Source organism: Rhincodon typus, chromosome 7 (genome assembly GCF_021869965.1).
Source record: "Rhincodon typus isolate 14 chromosome 7, sRhiTyp1.1, whole genome shotgun sequence".
Classification (NCBI taxonomy): Eukaryota; Metazoa; Chordata; class Chondrichthyes; order Orectolobiformes; family Rhincodontidae; genus Rhincodon; species Rhincodon typus.
Window position 1 is genome coordinate 19,948,141 of NC_063338.1, and position 18,884 is coordinate 19,967,024.

The following is an 18,884-nucleotide window of genomic DNA, read 5'->3' on the forward strand; positions in this document are numbered from 1 at the left end:
CACACACACACACAAACACACTCACACACACACAAACACACACTCACACACAAACTCGTACACTTACACAGACCCTCTGACACACACACACTCTCTCCCTCTCACACACACACCCACCCATACACACACACTCACACGCACACACACAAACTCCCTCTCTCAGACACACACATGAATTATTTCATCCAAGATGTTTGTGTAGTTGCAGATACATTCTGTTTTGCTCAAGAAAAGACCTGACCCCAGTTTAAAACATACACAGATTATAAACAAGACCTCACACCTAAAATGCATTGTCTGACCTGAGATATCACCTCTTGTGTACATTGATAAAACCTTTAATTATCTCAGGACAATGACTTGAAAGGAATCTGGAGTTTGCATTTTAATTAGTAGTCTCCTTCCGAACTAATTAATGATTCAGCAAGAGGTGACCAGTTTTAGGGTTGTTACTGCTCTGCTTATAAATTCTGTGTCTTATACCTTCTCTCTCAGACTATGCCTGAGGAAGGAGCTGAGCTCCAAAAGTTTGTGTTTTCAAATAAAGCTGCTGGACTATAACCTGGTGTCATGTGATTTTTGACTTATGTTTTTAGTTGTAAAAAGTTGTAAAAAACACCAAGTTGTGCCTAACACCAAGCACAAATGGTTGTCACTGTGTTATTTGTCACCTTTGAAAACAGACAGAAGGGTGAAGCAGTCATCATAAATGCACAGCATGCTATTGCCCATAACATACATTTTTGTGTCAATGGAGACTAATAGGTGCTATGGCTTTGTTAAGAATGTAAACTGCTAGAGTTAAGTGTTAATCAAAGCAACATTTGTGGCAGCCCTCATTATGGATCTTGCTTTCTGCTCTTTCACTCTGTCTTCTGAAGAGATTGTGACGATGCTGTAGCTTTGAGAGGTTATTTTGTCCTTTTTTTTCTTGACGAGAGGTTTTAAGGCAGGGGTGATGATCAGTTTACCAAAACCACTAGAGTAAACAGCTTGTGGAGCCTTGAGTTTGTTTTTAATGTTGGAACAACTGAAACAGCCTGACTGCGATGATGGTTGTGGGTTGGAGGGAGAGGTGGTGGTGGTCAAGTCCTTATAGAAGCCATATTGTTAATTTTCTCACCAGCAGATGTTGCTGGGGTCTCAGCAGGATTAGAAGGGAGTCAATCTCTCCCAGCGGCTACACTGTCTAAGTTTACTCCTACGTTTTTCCTCCTGGGCTGCTGGAGTTGCATATGAGACAATTCTGTTTCCTGATTTTGCTTTTTGCCATTGAGTATTTTTATGGGAGGTTACTATATTGGAACAGTAACTGTTTAGTAGTAAAATAATCTATTATTCTCTTAAGTTTTCCAATTGAGTTAAGTTATTCCAAGGTCCTCTTTCTTTTGTTGTGTTAGAATAAATTGTGTTTTGTTTAACATCGAGTAGTTTGACCAATCGAATTGCATCTGGAACACATCACCTCACATTTACGTTTAAAATAAGAAAAATTTAGGGTCTAGGCTACCTTCTTTATATATTTTGAGGGTGTCTGGTCTGGTCCATAACAAGATGTAATGGTTAAAAGCCCAAGGTATTGAGAATTATCCTTTGGTACATATTGAAAGTTTCAAAGCAACTGGAACCAACTATTATCATTTTTTTCTGTGACCTGTTGGGCTCCAGAAATCAACGACAAAGAAGCATGGGAGGAGCTCATGGAGAAAGGCATCTGGCTGTTTGTTTAACCCAGATTAACTGTGGCAAATATGCTGTGTTGTAGAGCATTATGGTGATTAATAGGTCACTCAACTTTTTGCAGAGCTCATCTTAGCTAAATGGAGCAAGTTGTGAGATCTGGAGCTTTGTGCATGGAGTCAATTCTCCTTTAATGGTGCTCTATGAACTGATCTGATCTGCATGAAGTTGCGTGAACAATATGCCTAACACCAAGTTGAAAGCACCAAATGGTCCCCCTCCCTGTTTCACTAACATGGGTATTTTTGATCCAACATCTTATCCTCACATTTCATGTCAGTTAGATTAATGAATGACAGGTCAGTGCACAACCAAGTTTGTGATGCAGCCTCACACTCTTCTATCAGGAGGAAATTGGCTAAAGTGATTCGATTTAAACATTTTGAAGTGCGTCACACTTTGTCACATCTTTGTCCAATTTCAATGGAAACATGGGAAGTGAAACAAATCCCCTTCAGACGCCAGGTACACAGATACTTCAGACCCTTGTCTCGTGGTCCGCAAAATATCTTCATGTTATTGTTTAGAAAGAGCTGAATGATCACCGAGGCGAAAACCTGGCACTACAACAGGAATATACAATGTAAACAATTTCTCAATAACACCCAAACCAAAGCTGGATTTTTCTACCTGTCTTGTGCAGTCAGAAATGCTGAAGTAATGAGATATTTCAAGATTACCACAGCACAAATTCTGAAACCTTTAACAAGTTGTTACTGTATTTTATACTCCTTCATATTCTACTTTAGGAAATGGGAATTTGTATCAATTTTAGATTATTGTTAACAGTTATTCTCTTTGCCTGCACATTTGGATTGGATTGGATGATTATATTGTATTGTAATTGTATTGTACCGAATTGCATTTATTGTGGCCTTACAATCCCATAGCTAGTGAAAGAAAGTCTCAGAACATCTTCAGAAAGCAGCCAACAACCACTGAAGCCATTTGATGTATTGTCACTATTGCAATGGAAATGTGATGGTAGACAATATGCGCATAATAAGGTGCCACAAACAAAATAAGGTAAATGTCAAGTTTTTTTTAAGCATTGGCAATTGAGGGATACATATTGGTCCAGATACCATGAGAGTTCTCCTACTGTTTTGTAAATATAGTTATGAGGTTTGTTACATCTAGCCGACACGTGGCAATGTCATTTGGAAGGTAGCGCTGTAAGAGGAACAGCCTTCCACCTGAGCCTCAGCTTGGACTAGAGGTTTATGTTCATGCAGTGGGACTTGAACCCAGAGCCTCCTGTTCTCAGATTTGAAAGTGAAGCACACTGAACCACCAACTGTCAGTCAACATAATAACAGCACCTCAGCTTAATAACAATACCTCACATTCCTGAAAGTACATCCTGATCATTTACACAGCCACAGCCAAGACTTTGACGTCAATTGCAAAACAAAAAGTTTAAACCATTGTATAGACTCTTGGGGGCCCTTATTCATCACATCCTGCCAATGAGAGAAAGATTCTGTTATACTTGGTCTATGTTTTCTGCTTGCCATCCAATCTTCTAAGATGTTAGTATGTTGCCCTCAACACTAGGTATTCCTACTTTGCACAATAATATTTTATGCAGCACTTTGGCAAATGTTTTCAGGAAATGCACAATATGTCTTCAGGTTTCTCTTTATCTGTTGTGCATTTTGCTTATGTGAAAATATCTACAAGGACCAGGAGTAAGTCATTCAGTCCCCTGAACCTGCTCTGTCTTTCAATAAAATCATGGTTGGTCTGATTGTAACCTCAAATGCGCATTCCTGCTTACCACTTATAATCTTTCAACCTCACTTAACAAAAATCGATCTAACTCTGCCTTGAAACAATTCAAGGATTCTGTTTCCATCATCTTTTCAGGAACCAGGTTACAAACTGAAAGAAAAGAATTCACCAAATCTGAAATTCTAAATGGGTGACTTCTGATTCTTAAACAGTGACCCCAAGTTCTAGATTCTCCCCTAAGAGGGACCATCTTCTCCACATCTATCCTGTAAAGATGTTCAGGATCTTAGGAGTCTCAATCAATCCATCTGTTAGTCCTGAAAACTGCAGAAGATAAAAGCAAAGCCAGTCTAACCTGATCTCATAACACAACCCAGTCATTCCAGGTGTTAGTCTGATAAAGCTTCTTTGAACTGCTTCTAACACGCACACACGCGCACACACACACATACACGCGCGCGCACACACACACACGCGCGCGCGCACACACACACACATGCATATATATCTATGTCCTCCCTTAAACAAGGTAACTAGTACAGTACACAGAAAACCAAATGTAGTCGCACCAACGCTCTGTATAACTGAAGCATAATGGCCTTACTTTTACATTCAATTGCCCTTACAATAAATAGCACGATTCAATCAATTTTCTTGATTACTTGCTGTGCTTGTATTCTAAACCTTTGTGATTCATGCAGTAACGCACTCAGATGCCTCTGCATCTGAGAGCTCTGCAATTTGTAACTATTTAGATAATATGCTTCCTGCTATTGAAATGGACAATTTCACATTTTCTCAAGTTATACTTCATTTGCCACAATTTTACCCACTCACTGAATTTATCTGTATGCTTTTGTAGCCTTCTTACGTTACCTTCACAACTTACTTTCCTAACCATTTTTGTGTCATCTGCATATTTTGCAACCATACCTTCTGTTTCTTCATTTAAGTCATTTATGTAAATTATAAAATTTATGATCCCAGCACCCATCCCTGTGGCAAACCAGTTGTTACATTTTGCCAGCTTCAAAAAATCCCATGCATGCCTACCCTCTGCTTCCTGCTAGCCAGCAATCTCCTATCCATGCTAACCCCTGTACTTTGGGCCTTTATTTTCTGCAATAGTCTTTGATGTTGCACCTTATCAAATGCCTTCTGGAAGATTAAGTGCAATACATTCTTTGGTTCCCCTTAACTCATTGACCATCCTCAGAAGAATTCTAACGGATTGGTCAAACATGATTTCCCTTTCAAAACAAAATATGTTGACTTTGCCTAGTTACTGTGAACTCATCTCAGTGCCTGCTATAACTTTAATGATAGCTACCAATATTTTCTCTATCTCAGATATTGAGCTAATTGGCCGAAAGTTTCCTGCTTTCTGTCTCACTCCCCTTTTGAAATAGGGAATTACATTTGCTATCTTCAAATAACTTCAATAAATTGGTTAAATGTGGCTTCCCATCACAAAACTATGGTGATTCTTGTTAATTACTTTAATTTATTTTCAATAACCCCATAACGATCAATGATGGACACTTGCATTATGTGCCAAACATTTTCGTTTTTACTCCCGTTTCACAAAGGGAGTAAAAACTAATTGTAACATATTTAATGATTTTTAAAAGCACAGTAAACAACCCCACCAAGGTGGTTTCTATAATTACATGATGGATTTAACAATACCCTTCGGAAACGGCTGCACACCAATGTCAGCCAGACAAACAACACCCAGGTATCTCTTCATGGGCCTAGAATGTCAACTATTACGTTATAATCTGTTATAGGGATTATTTCTCCAAGAAAGATTTCTCCAAGGGTGGCACGGTGCTTAACACTGCTGCCTCACAGTTCCAGGGACCTGGGTTCTATTCCACCCTCGGGTGACTGTCTGTGTGGAGTTTGCACATTCTCCCCGTGTCTGCATGGGCTTCCTCCGGTTGCTCCAGTTTCCTTCCACAGTCCAAAGATGTGCAGGTTATGTGGATTGGCCATTCTAAGTTGCCCATAGTGTTCAGGGACATGTAAATTTGGTGGGTTATAGGCGGATGGGTCTGTGTGGGATGCTCTGAGGGTCAGTGTGGACTTGTTGGGCCAAAGGACCTTTTCCACACTGTAGGGGTTCTATGAAAAAAGAACCTACATGTGAGAATTACAAATTACAGTCTTCCCACAAGAAGATCTTTTAATTACTTTCCAATAAACCTCTGGTATGGACCATAGACAGTCTTGCTCGGTCCCATGTCTAGATCTTCCTGTATGTTTGTAAGTATAACTTGTGTTGCAGGAAATGCCAGATGTATATGATGGTGGATCCTATTTCTGATTTAATTTTGAAACAGTATTGGTCAATGATCCCCCTTATGTTTTTTCCCTACTGTGTGGACCTCCAAGTCCATGTGCAGCAGTGGTCTCCATGTGCAAAGCGAATGTTGGTGTTGTTTGCGGGCATTGAAGAGTCAGTGCCCACAAACAGAGAGTGTTGGGAAATGCCATTACTCCATTGTTAAACTAAATGCGAAAAAGTACATTCTCATCTTCTTCTGGACAGATGGTGAGAATAGGGAAAGAAATCTGTTTTAAACTTCCCAAACAGTCCAGGACGCTTGTAACACCAATGCTTTTGCTTTAAGAATTTCCCTTCGGTTTTCTCTTTCTGATTTTCCAAAGACATTGACTAATGTTAACTGGATTCTTTCCTTATTGTACCTTTGCCATAAAACTGGGCATGGATTCCTGTACATCAATGGGACAGTGTGGAAATAGTGAGAATGTGGCATCGGGAGAACATTTGCTAGTCTCTGCACGGCCACAACGGCCATCGGGTGCTCTTAGCCTCCCCCCAACACCTTCCTTCTTCAACATTACTCACCTCCCTTTTTGTGACAGAGATCCCACAGGGAGTCTGCCTTCCAAAGCCAATCGTCCTTGAATGAAAAAGTTGGGACTGGAGTCGGATATTGCAACTAGGGCATTGAGTGGAAGAAGTCTGCATACCCTGCATTGGGTGGTACGGTGGCACAGCGGGTAGCACTGCTGCCTCACAGCGCCAGGCACCTGGGTTCAATTCCAGCCTCAGGTGACTATCGGTGTGGAGTTTGCACATTGTCCCCGTGTCCGCGTGCGTTTTGTCCGGGTGCTCCAGTTTCCTCTCACAGTCCAAAGATGTGCAGGTTAGTTGGATTGGCCATAGTGTCCAGGGATGTGCATTCTAGGTGGATTGACCATCATAAATGCAGGGTTACAGAGATTGGGTGGGTCTGGGTGGGATGCTTTTTGGAGTGTTGTTGTGGACTCGATGGGCGGAATCTGATCCCACACTGTCGGGATTCTTTGAAGTCAGATATGATTTGCAAACGTTACCCTGAGTGACAGCAGAGTTATTCATCCTCACAGGCAATGCAGACAAATCTGATTCTCTGATCATTACAGACACAGAAGCTTTCATACTCTTCAAATGAGCCACCCATTTGAAATGTTTAGGACTCAACTGTATATTGTATCCAATTCAGTCAAAGTAATAGTGTCCTTGAGGCTTAGCGCCAGGGTTAGAACGTCATGTTGGTGCCCCAGACTAGGGTAAGAGGCTTACACCTCCACATTGGTCAGCGTACATAGGTATGCATTCTGATTTCCTATGGATCCAATTCTTGACCCAATAGTGGGGCCATTGTCTGAGGTTCATGGTAGACCTCAACTCAATGTGATTACCAGCATCACACTCATGTACATTTTCTGAGCCTCAGTTGCGGGGGGGGGGGGGGGGCGGTGGGGGCACGGTTGGTGGTGGTAGTCGTACTTGGCACTGCCCCCTTCCAGTGATCCACTTGCGGCGGATCCGTTGGATACGAGGCATACTGGGCAGAAGCCGAACTCTCTGCTGGTGTGAAAACTGAGCTGCAGCTGCGTTACTGGTCGCCTTGGTCTGAAAATCATTTTCCTGACAGACACCCATGATCGCCTGCCAACTGGCGCTGACAACGTGGTGACAGCTGTCTGTAATGTCAGCCATGGGCATCTGTCCAAAGGCCGGGTGCGCGCTGACTTCTAATGAGCTCTCAGTGTGAATGCGTTCTGTCTTAGCATGTGGCTAAACTAGCCAACAGTGTGGAGATTTACTCAAAGCTTGTTCTCGCGATTTTATTCCAACACTTGCCTGTCCTCGCAGGTGCATGCACCAGATTCCATGGCACTAAATCGAAGATGATTGGAGGAGTTCCCTCTCGTAATCTGGTCAATACTTATCCCGGAACTGACGTCATAAAAACAAAATGGATTATCTGATCCTTATCGTAGAAGTTTGCGTGGCACATTGCCTGCTCCTTTCTTACATTCCAGCAGTACCTGCACTTCAAAATGTGCCTCATTAATCTCAAAGCACTTTTTGATATCTTGAGATCATGAAAGGCGCTATGGAAATGTAAGTCGTTATTCCCTTATAATCAAACAAATGGTGACAAGGTCATACTTCTTACAGTCTTAAAACTGATTCATGATGACACAATTTTGGGTCTCCCTTCATTGAGGAAAATGAATAATAAGAGCTAAAGGCCTTTTCCATTCTCAGCAGCGAAGACTCCTGGTCAGCTTTGGGAATCTTTAGCGTGGAGTCAAGGAGCAGTCTTTTACCACAACATTTATATAAAAAAAACTCCACAGTATTTTCTGAAGAAGGGTCCAGGCCCGAAACGTCAGCCTTCCTGCTCCTCTGATGCTGCTTGGCCTGCTGTGTTCATCCAGCTCTACACCTTGTTATCTCAGATTCTCCAGCATCTGCAGTTCCTACTATCTCTCTCCATAGTATATGCCCATTGCTTTGCAGCTCATAATAGGAGCAGATAAAGAATAGGACGGAATTTCGGCAGGCCAGATAGAGCTTAAGGAGCTATTTGAAAGTGAGGAGCAAGGTAGCAAAGCAGAGACTTAGGGGGAATTCCAGAGTATGGGAGTGCAAGAAAGCTGAAGGTTCTGAGGCTGAGACAACCAGAAGCAAAGGGTTTCAGCGGCAGCACTGGATTGCAGGGAAAGGAAAGGAGGGGATCAATGTGGTGGAGGGTTTTGAAGGTGCAGTGAAATGTTTGTAAACTGAGCTGTGCTGAGGAATGAGTCTCCGATTGAAAACCTGGAGAGCGTGAAGTTAATAAGTGGAAACTTGGTATGGGATTGATGTGAGTGGTCAAGCAGTGGATAATTTGCAATTTAAATTCAGTTATTAACTCATTGTGACATAAAAAAGTGATTTATAATGCCAAATGTAAATAAAAGATTGTCTTAGCTACCCTCTGTAATGGTCGAACAAGCTGGGCAGTTAGAGATGGGTAATAAATCATGGCCTTTCGTGAAAAATGCCACAACTGGCACTTATCGTCCCTGAGTCAATGTGATCAAGCTACTGTTGTTATCCATCTAAACACTGGAGACAATCAGAGCACAGAGTGCTAGCAACACTGTGAAGATCGACACAGCTGGCTGAAATAATAGCTTTCCTTCTGCTTTTTCTCGTGGTTCCTTTTAAGGGAAATGAGATATAACAGAAACATTTCACCAGTATTTTAATGGTTATCTTTGATGTGAAGCTGATGTGCAACAGTCAGGGATGTAAAGTGGTTAAAACATAGCATGCATGCCTTTGGATTATGTCAGGAGCTGATACAATTATTGATTGTCTTACCAAAATGCAAAAAATAATAATAAAAATAAAATAAAGTCCTTTTGGTAAGGACTTATATGCTTGATGGTAGGGTCTTGGGCAGTGTTGCCAAACAAAAAGACCTTGGGCCTGCAATTTCATACTTCCTTGAATGTGGAATCTCAGGTAGACAGGGTGGTGAAGAAGGTGTTTGGCTTTATTGATCAGTGCATTGAGTATAGGAGTTGGGATGTAATGTTGTGGCTGTACATAACATTGGTGAGGTCACTTTTGGAACATTGTGTTCAGTTTTGGTCTCCCTGCTATAGGAAAGATGTTGTTAAACTTGGAAGAGTTCAGAAAACATTTACAAGGACATTGCCAGGGTTGGAGGGTTTGAGCTATAGGGAGAGGCTGAATAGGCTGGGGTTATTTTCCCTGGAGCCTCGGAGGCTGAGGGATGACCCTATAGAGGTTTATAAAATCATGAGGGGAATGGATAGGGTAGGGGAGCCCAAAACTAGAGGACATAAGATGAAGGTGACAGGAGAAAGATTTAAAAGGGAACTGAGGGGCAACATTTCACACAGAGGGTGATGCATTGAGTTGCCAGAGGAAGTGGTGGAGGCTGGTACAATTATAACATTTAAAAGGCATGTGGATGGATACATGAATAGGAAAGGTTTAGAGCGATAAGGGCCAAATGCTGGCAAATGGGACTAGATCAGCTTAGGATACCTGGTCGGCATGGAGGCGTAAGACCGAAAGGTCTGTTTCCATGCTGTACAGCTCTATGAGTCTATGACTCTACTACCTGTGTATCTGTTGCCTCAGTGGATTAATATTGGGGCAGCACGATTGTCTCCTGACCTTAGAGATGCTCCCACGCAAAGGTCAGTGCAGCAGGCAACACAGGGTGTCAGAATTATGATGAAACAGCCTGTCTCGCCAGCTACCAGTCCTGCCAACATTTTCACATGGCATACTGTCCTTCTGTTGCTGTATGACTAATGAGGGGCTGGAAGAGCTGGAAGCGTTCAAGCCAGCACCATGCAGATGCTTTGTGAATACAATAGATGCCTGCTCCTTCCTTCCTCCTTCCTCACTATCAGTACGTTCAATGTTTATATTGTCTGCACTGCCTCTTGTCTCATTAGCACAATCTTTTATTTTCAGATAGAAAGGGTAGGCTTTTATGCATTCTGTCTGGGCTGAGTGTGTGCCACCCAGGTTTTTAACAGTTACCAAGCAACAAGGCTTTGAATGCAACAAAATCCTTTTTAATAACATAACTTCTATCACTCTTCCCATTAATACACAAAACAGTGAGAAAAGCAACAGTAACATAACTTAAAATGTTCATTGATGGAGTACTTTCACATTGCCTCATAGCAGCAGAATCCTATTTCAATGATCATTATTAGGATCTGACATTAGATCAGCAGGAGGCGCTAGTGAACCACGCTCATCTACCGAGCTTCTGATTATACACCATCAAGAACACAAGATCTCAGAGGGACTTGTCTCATGCTACCGATATATCTCGCAGTAAATATATTGGAGAAATTCTCATTAAGGGCTATTTATGTAATATCAACTCTTATCTTTACAAAAGACTCCACATTTATACGCAGCATCATCAGGACATTCCAGAGACCTTGAAAAGTAGCAAGTTACATATTGAACTGCAGCCTCTTTAGCCAGGCTCTCTGTGCATAACCTGGAGTGTGGGAGGCTGAGGGGTAACTTTACGGAGATTTATAAAATCATGATGGCCATAGATAAGGTGAATAGCCAAGGGTAGGCGAGTCCAAGACTAGAAGGCATAGGTTTAAGTTAAAAGGGTAAGATTTAAAAGGGACCTAAGGGGTAATGTTTTCTTTGCAGAGGGCGGTGTGTGTATGGAATGAGTTGCCAGAGGAAGTGGTGGAGGTTGGTACAATTACAACATTTAAAAGGCATCTGGATGGGTATATGAATAGGAAGGGTTTAGAAGGATACAGGCCAAATGTTGGCAAATGGGACTAAATTTATTTAGGATATCTGGATTGCCTCTCATTTCTCTAAACTCCAATGAGCACAAGCTCAACCACTCATAAGAAAATCCCTCCATACCCAGAATCAGCTTAGCAAACCTTCTCTGGACTGCCTCCAATGGCAATGTATCTTTCCTAATATAAGGGCAACAAAACTGTTCACAACATTCCCAGTATTGTCTGACTAGTGCCTTGTGTAGTTTTAGTAAGACTTTCATATGTTTACACACCATTCCCATTGAAATAAAGGCCAATAGACTTCTCTATTATCCACTGAACTTGGTTGGTAGCTTTTTGTACAAGGATTCCCAATACCCCCTGTTCTGCAGCTTTCTGCAGTCTTTCTTCATTGAAACAACATTCTGTTCCTCTATTCATCCTGCCAAAAGTGCACAACCTCACATTTTTTCACATTATATTCCATCAGTCAAAGCTTTGCTCACTTATCTATATCCCTTCTCAGACTCTTTTTGTCATCTCACTATATGCCTCCCAATCTATTTTTGTGTCATCCACAAACTTGGCAATTGTACATTCATTTTCTTCATCAATGTCTTTAATATGTACTGTAAATAATTGTGGCCCCAGCATTGGCCCACTAGTTACAGGTTGCCGTCCTGAAATTGCCTCTTTACCCTAAGGATCTAAGTGTTCTAGTGCATGAATTGCAAGAAGTTAGTATTCAGGTGCAGCGAGTTATTCAGAAGTCAAGCAGAACGCTATCCTTATGTTCAGAGAAATATATAAAAAAGGGATATTAAGCTACAATTACACAGAACGTTAATAGGACTACATTTTAAAATACAGTGTACAGTTTTGGGCTTTCTGGTGAAGAAAACTGTAAATATATTGGAGGCTATTCAGAGGAGGATTACTAGATTGTAATCTGGAATGAGCAGATTATTTTATGAGGAAACATTTGACATACTGGGCTAGAATTCATTGGAGTTAGGAACAGCCTTCACAAGTTGTTCGTGGAAATGATGTTTAATGACTGTGGGTGAGTCCAGAATGGGTGGGGGCAGGGGCAGGGTACAGTTTTAGACTTAGGAGTTGGCTGTTTAAGACAGAGATGAGGAGGAAAGATTTTCTCTGTAGGACTTTGGAACTCTGCCTCAGAAGGTGGTGGAGGCAGGTCATTGCATATTTTTAAAGCAGAGGTTGATAAATAGTTGTGGGGCAAGGGAATGAAAGAGTAGATGGGAATTTAGGATTCAAAATGCAAACCGTGGAGAAGACTCAGTCTACTCATGTTCCTTATTCAGTTGGCCCTACGTTTAAGTGCTTATACCTGCCCAATCAATATTTTGGTCATCCCCCTTAATGTAGCTTGGTTAAATTTTACTTTTGAATACTCCGACATGGCAGCCAAAGATATTTTGTCAGATTAAAAGTGCTGTTTAAACAATGTTGGATAAACAAGTTTGCTGGCTAGGATGAACTTGGAGACTTCAGAATAGCTCCAGCCTCTGATATATAAATGATTGTCTCTGGGAGGAGTCACCATTTCTATCCTATGGTCAGTTTGTTGTGAGTTGTTAGTCAGCACGACAGTGTACGGCCATTAGCACAGATGGAGTTACGTTGAGTGGAATTCTTTAGGGGTATGCGTGAAATGTGTTAGAATCAGACAAGTAGCCCAGCAAGGCCGACCTGAACAACTCGCTGCATCGGTTGACTATGTTCTGGGGAACTAGGCGTGATTGTTGGTTGGCAGGTGGTGAGTTGCCCATTATGTAAGGTTAGTGCTTGTTAATATCCTTCCCAATGGCAGACCTCGCCTTGTTAACGTGCAGTTTTCAATCACACCGCACGCTGCAAGGAAACTGCACTCTGTGATTTGCCAAAGTGGAAAGTGGAATCTGAGTGTGTCCTGGCAACTTCAGCTCCTCACTTGCTCCAATGCCAAGCCCACCACCAACTGCACCCCCCACCTCCCCAAACCTGTGTTGGACATCAGCCACCAACATCTGAAGGTACACTCAATGGGCACTGGCCACATGCACCCCACATTCGCAGGCATTGGCATGTGACATGTGGCAGCCTCTAAGAACCCTCCTGGCACATGCCCCGATCTATTTAAAACAATGTTTTTGTACTCAATGCTGCACCTTAGGGCACATTGGCAATTCGACTTAATGCAGCAAGCACACTTTGTGCTCAGAGACACACAGGTCAGCTCATCGACTGGAGCGGGCGGCACCGCCAGCCTGTTTACTTCATCTCTTAGTGCTAGCTACCTCTGAGCCTACCTGGATGCTCATGGTATTCCTACCTTGCCTTGGTTCGCCTTTTTGCACCTTTCTGCTGAGTCAGAGACACCAGGCCCACCGTGTTGCTGGGTTAGTACAGACTCAAACCCAGGGCTTGATGGGTGTCTCCCCTGGGCATGACAGGATTACTCTCCTTGGATTTTGAGACTAGGCCATTTCCTTGAAGTCCGTGATGAAGGTGAGAGATTGATGTGCCCAGTGCCATGCAGGAAGACCGACAAGCGCTAACAAGCTATGCAAGCTGCCTTGGTTGATGTCTGCATGAAACTACCGCAGTGCAGCAGTTCTGTAAGCTGTTATGCTCTGGCTGAGGGGACAAGGCATCAAAGGGCAAGGCAAGGCAGGGATGCTGTGAGCATTCAGATAGGCACTAAGTAAGTGTACGCTAAGTGAGTAAGTGAACAGGCCCAATCTGGGAGCTGGATGCCAGTCCGAGTGCCCATTGTGTCCTTTCAGCAGCGTTCTAATGATAGGTGCTGCTTTGCCTCGATCTGTACCACGATGGTGTTGAAAGACTGGCACCTGTCAGGTACAAGCTCCCATGGATGTTGGGGGTTTGGGCAGTCACTGCCCACGGAGTATGCCATGAGATGTTGGTGTCCAAGATGGAGGTCTGTCAGACCAAGAAGCAAGCTGGAGTTGCCAGGTAATGCACTCTGACTTTCACCACGGGACGATTCAACATCAGCAGGGAGTGGAATGAGAACCCGTAAGTTAATGAGGTGAGATTATATCATAATGGGAGCGATCATGAGCGGTAATTCCTACTGAAAAGCCTTGTACAGCTCAGTGGCCTTGTCTGGAACTTAGATGGAAAATGTGACTTATTGCTCTTAATATCAAGAAAGGCCTCAGTTGACATCTCATTTCATTCTCGTCAACTTCTCACCAAAACCTACATTGCTCAGGTGCTGGAAAAGTTCACCCTGTGTTTCTAAACTAGTCTTAATGTAACCTAGTATCTTATTGGTTTGTATTAAACTATTTCTTGCTACTCAAGTACATTCCTCTTCTGCCATAGACTGCAGTGGTCAATCCTTCACCATTGAATACTGGAAAGTCTAGGAATAGATGGAGGTTTGGTAGTAACACATCAACACAAAGAAAATTCCAGCAGATTCAATTGACAGCTGCAGACAACTCTTTCAACATACAAATTGTTGCTACTATTGTTTCTTTCTGTGATAGACTATGGTAATTCCAATCATGGGAATAGAACGGGGCTCCATTTTGGACTAAGAATGTCAACAGAGGACACCTACGGGCAGTGGAAGAAGTGACCTATGGCAGTAGGAGTGCATGGAATCTGCAGGTGGAGATATCTCAAACGTCATCCACAGGAATCGCTCTCAAACCCTGCTGCTCCTCAGGCTGCAGCTAGATGAAGCATGAGGACAGACTGAAAGAGTACATACAACATCCACTCCCAACAAATGAAAGCACTGTGGACACAAGCATTGAAATCCCATACACAACGAAGTCAATTGTTCTAGCCACTGCACATCTAGGTTGATCCTGTTAACAATTAAAAGCACGTTCTACAGGGAGCTGAGAATATTATACTAACTTAGGAACAGTGGACCTTATGGCCTTCTTCTGTATTCAATCCCAGACTAGGCCTGATTGCTTGTCTTCATTTTATGAATGTGGCCAGTGGCACAATGGATAACGCGCCTAACTTTGGGTGAAGAAATATTAGGAACAGAAACAAAGTTGCTGGAAAAGCTCAGCAGGTCTGGCAGCATCTGTGGAAGAGAAAACAGAGTTAACGTTTCGGGTCCGGTGACCCTTCCTCAGAACTGATGGTGGCTGGGAAAACGTCAGTTTATATGCAGAAAATAGGGAGGTGGGTGGGGTAGGGAGTAAACGATAGGATAGAGCCCAAAGAGAGAGGAAGACAGTTGGACAGACAAAGGAGTTGCTAACGATCAGGCTGGGAGGGTGAGTAGTTGTTAATGGGGACTGTTAGTGACTAACAACAGGGGATGTGTAGTGGCAGGCTGTGTGGTAACAAGGCCTGGTGTGTGGGGTCGGGGGCTGGGACATGGGAGAGTTTAGGCCCTAAAATTATTGAATTCAATATTGAGTCCGGATTGCTGTAGGGTCCCCAAGCGGAAAATGAGGTATTGTTCCTCCTGCTTGCATTGGGCTTCACTGGAACACTGTCGCAAGCCGGAGACAGAGATGTTGGCCAGGGAACAGGGTGGTGCATTGAAGTGGCAGGCAACAGGTAGTTCAGGGTCTTTTTTGCGAGCAGAACGTAGATGTTCTGCGAAACGGTCGCCAAGTCTACGCTTCGTTTCCCCAATGTAGAGAAGACCACATTGTGAGCAGCGAATGCAGTAGACTAGAATCTGGGAAGTGCAGGTGAAGTGTTGCTTCACCTGGAAGGTATGTTTGGGCCCTTGGATACTGGGGAGGGAGGAGGTAAATGCGCAGGTGTTGCACCTTCGCTGGTTACAGGGGAAGGTGCCGTAGGGCTGTGGGGAGGTGTTGGGGGTGAAGGAAGTATGGACCAGGGTGTCCCAGAGGGAACGGTCCCTGCGGAAGGTGGAAAAGGGAGGGGAGGGGAATATGTGTCTGGTGGTGGCATCTTGCTGGAGGTGGCGGAAATGGTGTCTGATGATCTTCTGGATGTGGATGCTGGTGGGATGGTAGGTGAGGATAAGGAGAACCCTATCGCTGTTGCGGGAGGGAAGAGAAGGGGTGAGGGCAGAAGTGCGGGAGATGGGTCGGATCTGATTGAGGGCCCTGTCGACAATGGAGCTGGGGAATCCTCGGTTGAGGAAGAATGTGGACATTTCAGAGGCTCCCTTGTCGAAGTTGGCCTCATCTGAACATATGCGATGGAGACGGAGGAACTGAGAGAATGGGATCAAGTCTTTACAGGAAATGGGGTGTGAGGATGTATAGTCCAGGTAGCTGTGGGAGTCAGTGGGTTTGTAATGGATATTAGTGGCCAGTCTATCTGCAGAAATGGAAACAGAAATGTCGAGGAAGGGAAGGGAAGAGTCAGAGATAGACCAGGTGAAAGTGAGGGCAAGGTGGAAATTGGAGGCAAAATTGATGAAGTTTTCCAATTCTCGACGAGAGAGGGAAGCAGCACCGATGATATCATTGATGTATCAGAGAAAGAATTGTGGGTGGGGCCCGGAATAGGACTGGAACAAGGAATGTTCCAAATACCCCATGAAGAGACAGGCATAACTAGGGCCCATGCGGGTACCCATGGCAACCCCTCTTACCTGAAGAAAATGAGAGGAGTTGAAAAAGAAGTTGTTGAGGGTGAGGACAAGATCAGCCAAGCGGAGGAGGGTGGTGGTGGGTGGGGATAGTTCAAGTCTTTGCTCCAGGAGGAAGCGGAGAGCCCTAAGACCCTCCTGGTGGGGAATTGGATGTGTAAAGGGATTGCACATCCATGCTAAAGAGGAGGTGGCTGGAGCCGATAAACTGAAGAAATATTAGGTTTGACTCCTACCTGGCTCACGTGCAATTCATAACTTTTTCATATTTCCAAACTAATCTTTACCATTGTCCTGAAGCCGAGGTGAGGTTTGAATTCCTGATCTGACGACAATCTTTCAATGTCTCAGATCAGTGAATAGGGCAGTGCGGTGGCTCAGAGGTTAGCACTGCTGTCTCACAGCACCAGGGACCCAGGTTTGATTTCACCCTTGGGCTACTTTCTGTGTGGAGTTTGCACATTCTCCCCGTGTCTGTGTGGGTTTCCTCTAGGTGCCCCAGTTTCCTCCCACAGTCCAAAGATGTGCAGGTTAGGTGGGTTGGACATGCTAAATTGCCCCATAGTGTCCAGGGATGAGAAGGCTAGGTGAATTAGCCATGGGAAACATAGGGTAAGGAGGTGGGTCTGGGTTGGATGCCCTTCAGAGGGTCAGGTTGGGCTGGATGGCCTGCTTTCATGCTTTAGGGATTCTATGATTCGATGTTTGCCTATTGTCCAGAGATTCATGGTATTGTAGTTGATAGCACATTTCTGGAGGATACAACCTCTCATGACCCTTCCTCTTGAGTTACGGTCTTGTTGTGCTTTTAACTCTGGTCTTGAATTTTGTTGAAGCTACATAGGTGTGAGGTGATTTGCTGTTGTGTATGGGCAAAGGTTTCTTGCGATTCAACTACAGACAGGACTATTAATGCAGTAGGCACATTTCCAAGCTGAGAAAGGTACCAACATGAGAGAGCCAAGATAAAAAATGAACAAAGAAAGGGTAAACATAGCCTCTGTGAATTTCTAACAATACTCTTTGAAGGTATTTCTGCCAACAGGGCATCATTGAAACTGTGTAGGTTCCCAGATGGTGTGGGCAATTGATAACATCATAACATTGCACTGGAAAATTGCCAAAGAATGTCAACACAGGAATATTAGGGCTAGGAGCAGGCCATTTAGACTTTTGGACCTATTCTGCTATTTATTTAGGTCATGGCTGACCAATAACCTCAATTTCACTTCCCAGTCTTTGCTCCATATGTTTTGCTCAATGAAAATCTATTGATCTCAGTTCTGAAAGCTCCAATGGTTGCAGTGAATGTCAATAAATCATTTAGTGTTTTGTTTACAGAAGCAATCTGTTAAATTGACAACACCAGAGAAAACTCTGATGGAGACTTGCACAAGGTGCTTGAAAAAGGCCACAGTCAGCTCAACAACAATTATGCAGATTTGAAAGAGGCCATTCAGCCTGTATTGACTTCTTGGGAGAGACCTGCAATTAGTCCCACTCCCCTGCTCTTGCCCCATAGCCTTGCAAATATTTCCTTTCTTAAGTACTTATCCAACTTCCTTTTGAAAATTATTGTTGAATCTGCTTTTCAGGCAGCGTGTTCCAGATCACAACAGCTCACAGTGTAAAACACAATTCTCATCAGTCCAGTTGTTGATTATTTTAAATCTGCATCCTTCGGTTAGTGGCACTCCTTGCTATTGCAAACAATTTCTTTCCATCTACTTTACAAAAACACTGACAATTTTTTAAAATTTCCCCACCCCTGCTACCATTCTAGTAAATCTCCGCTACAGCCTCTCCAAAGCCTCATTCTTTACAAAGTACTGTGCTTGTTGTAACTCCAACTCAGAACTAACTCGTGTTTTATAGAGGTTGAATATAAATCTCTTGCTTCTATACTGTAATGGGGAGGGTGGGGTATCGGGAAGGGGAGTAATAAAATGAACAGGAAAGAGTTAGAAGTTTAAACTGGTAAGTATGAGAAACTCTACACCAAGCTGTTGCAAATGCAATTAATCCAGTTTAATGGTGGAAAGTTAGGGATAGTCAGGGTAACCTGCTTTGGAGAGAGCAGGATTCAATGAGACTGTGTCCCTCAGCTTGTGTTTCATGGGACAAGAGCGTCACTAGGCCAGCATTTATTGCCCATCCCTAATTGCCCAGAAGGTAGTTAAGAGTCACCCACATTGCTGTGGGTCTGGAGTCACATGTAGGCCAGACC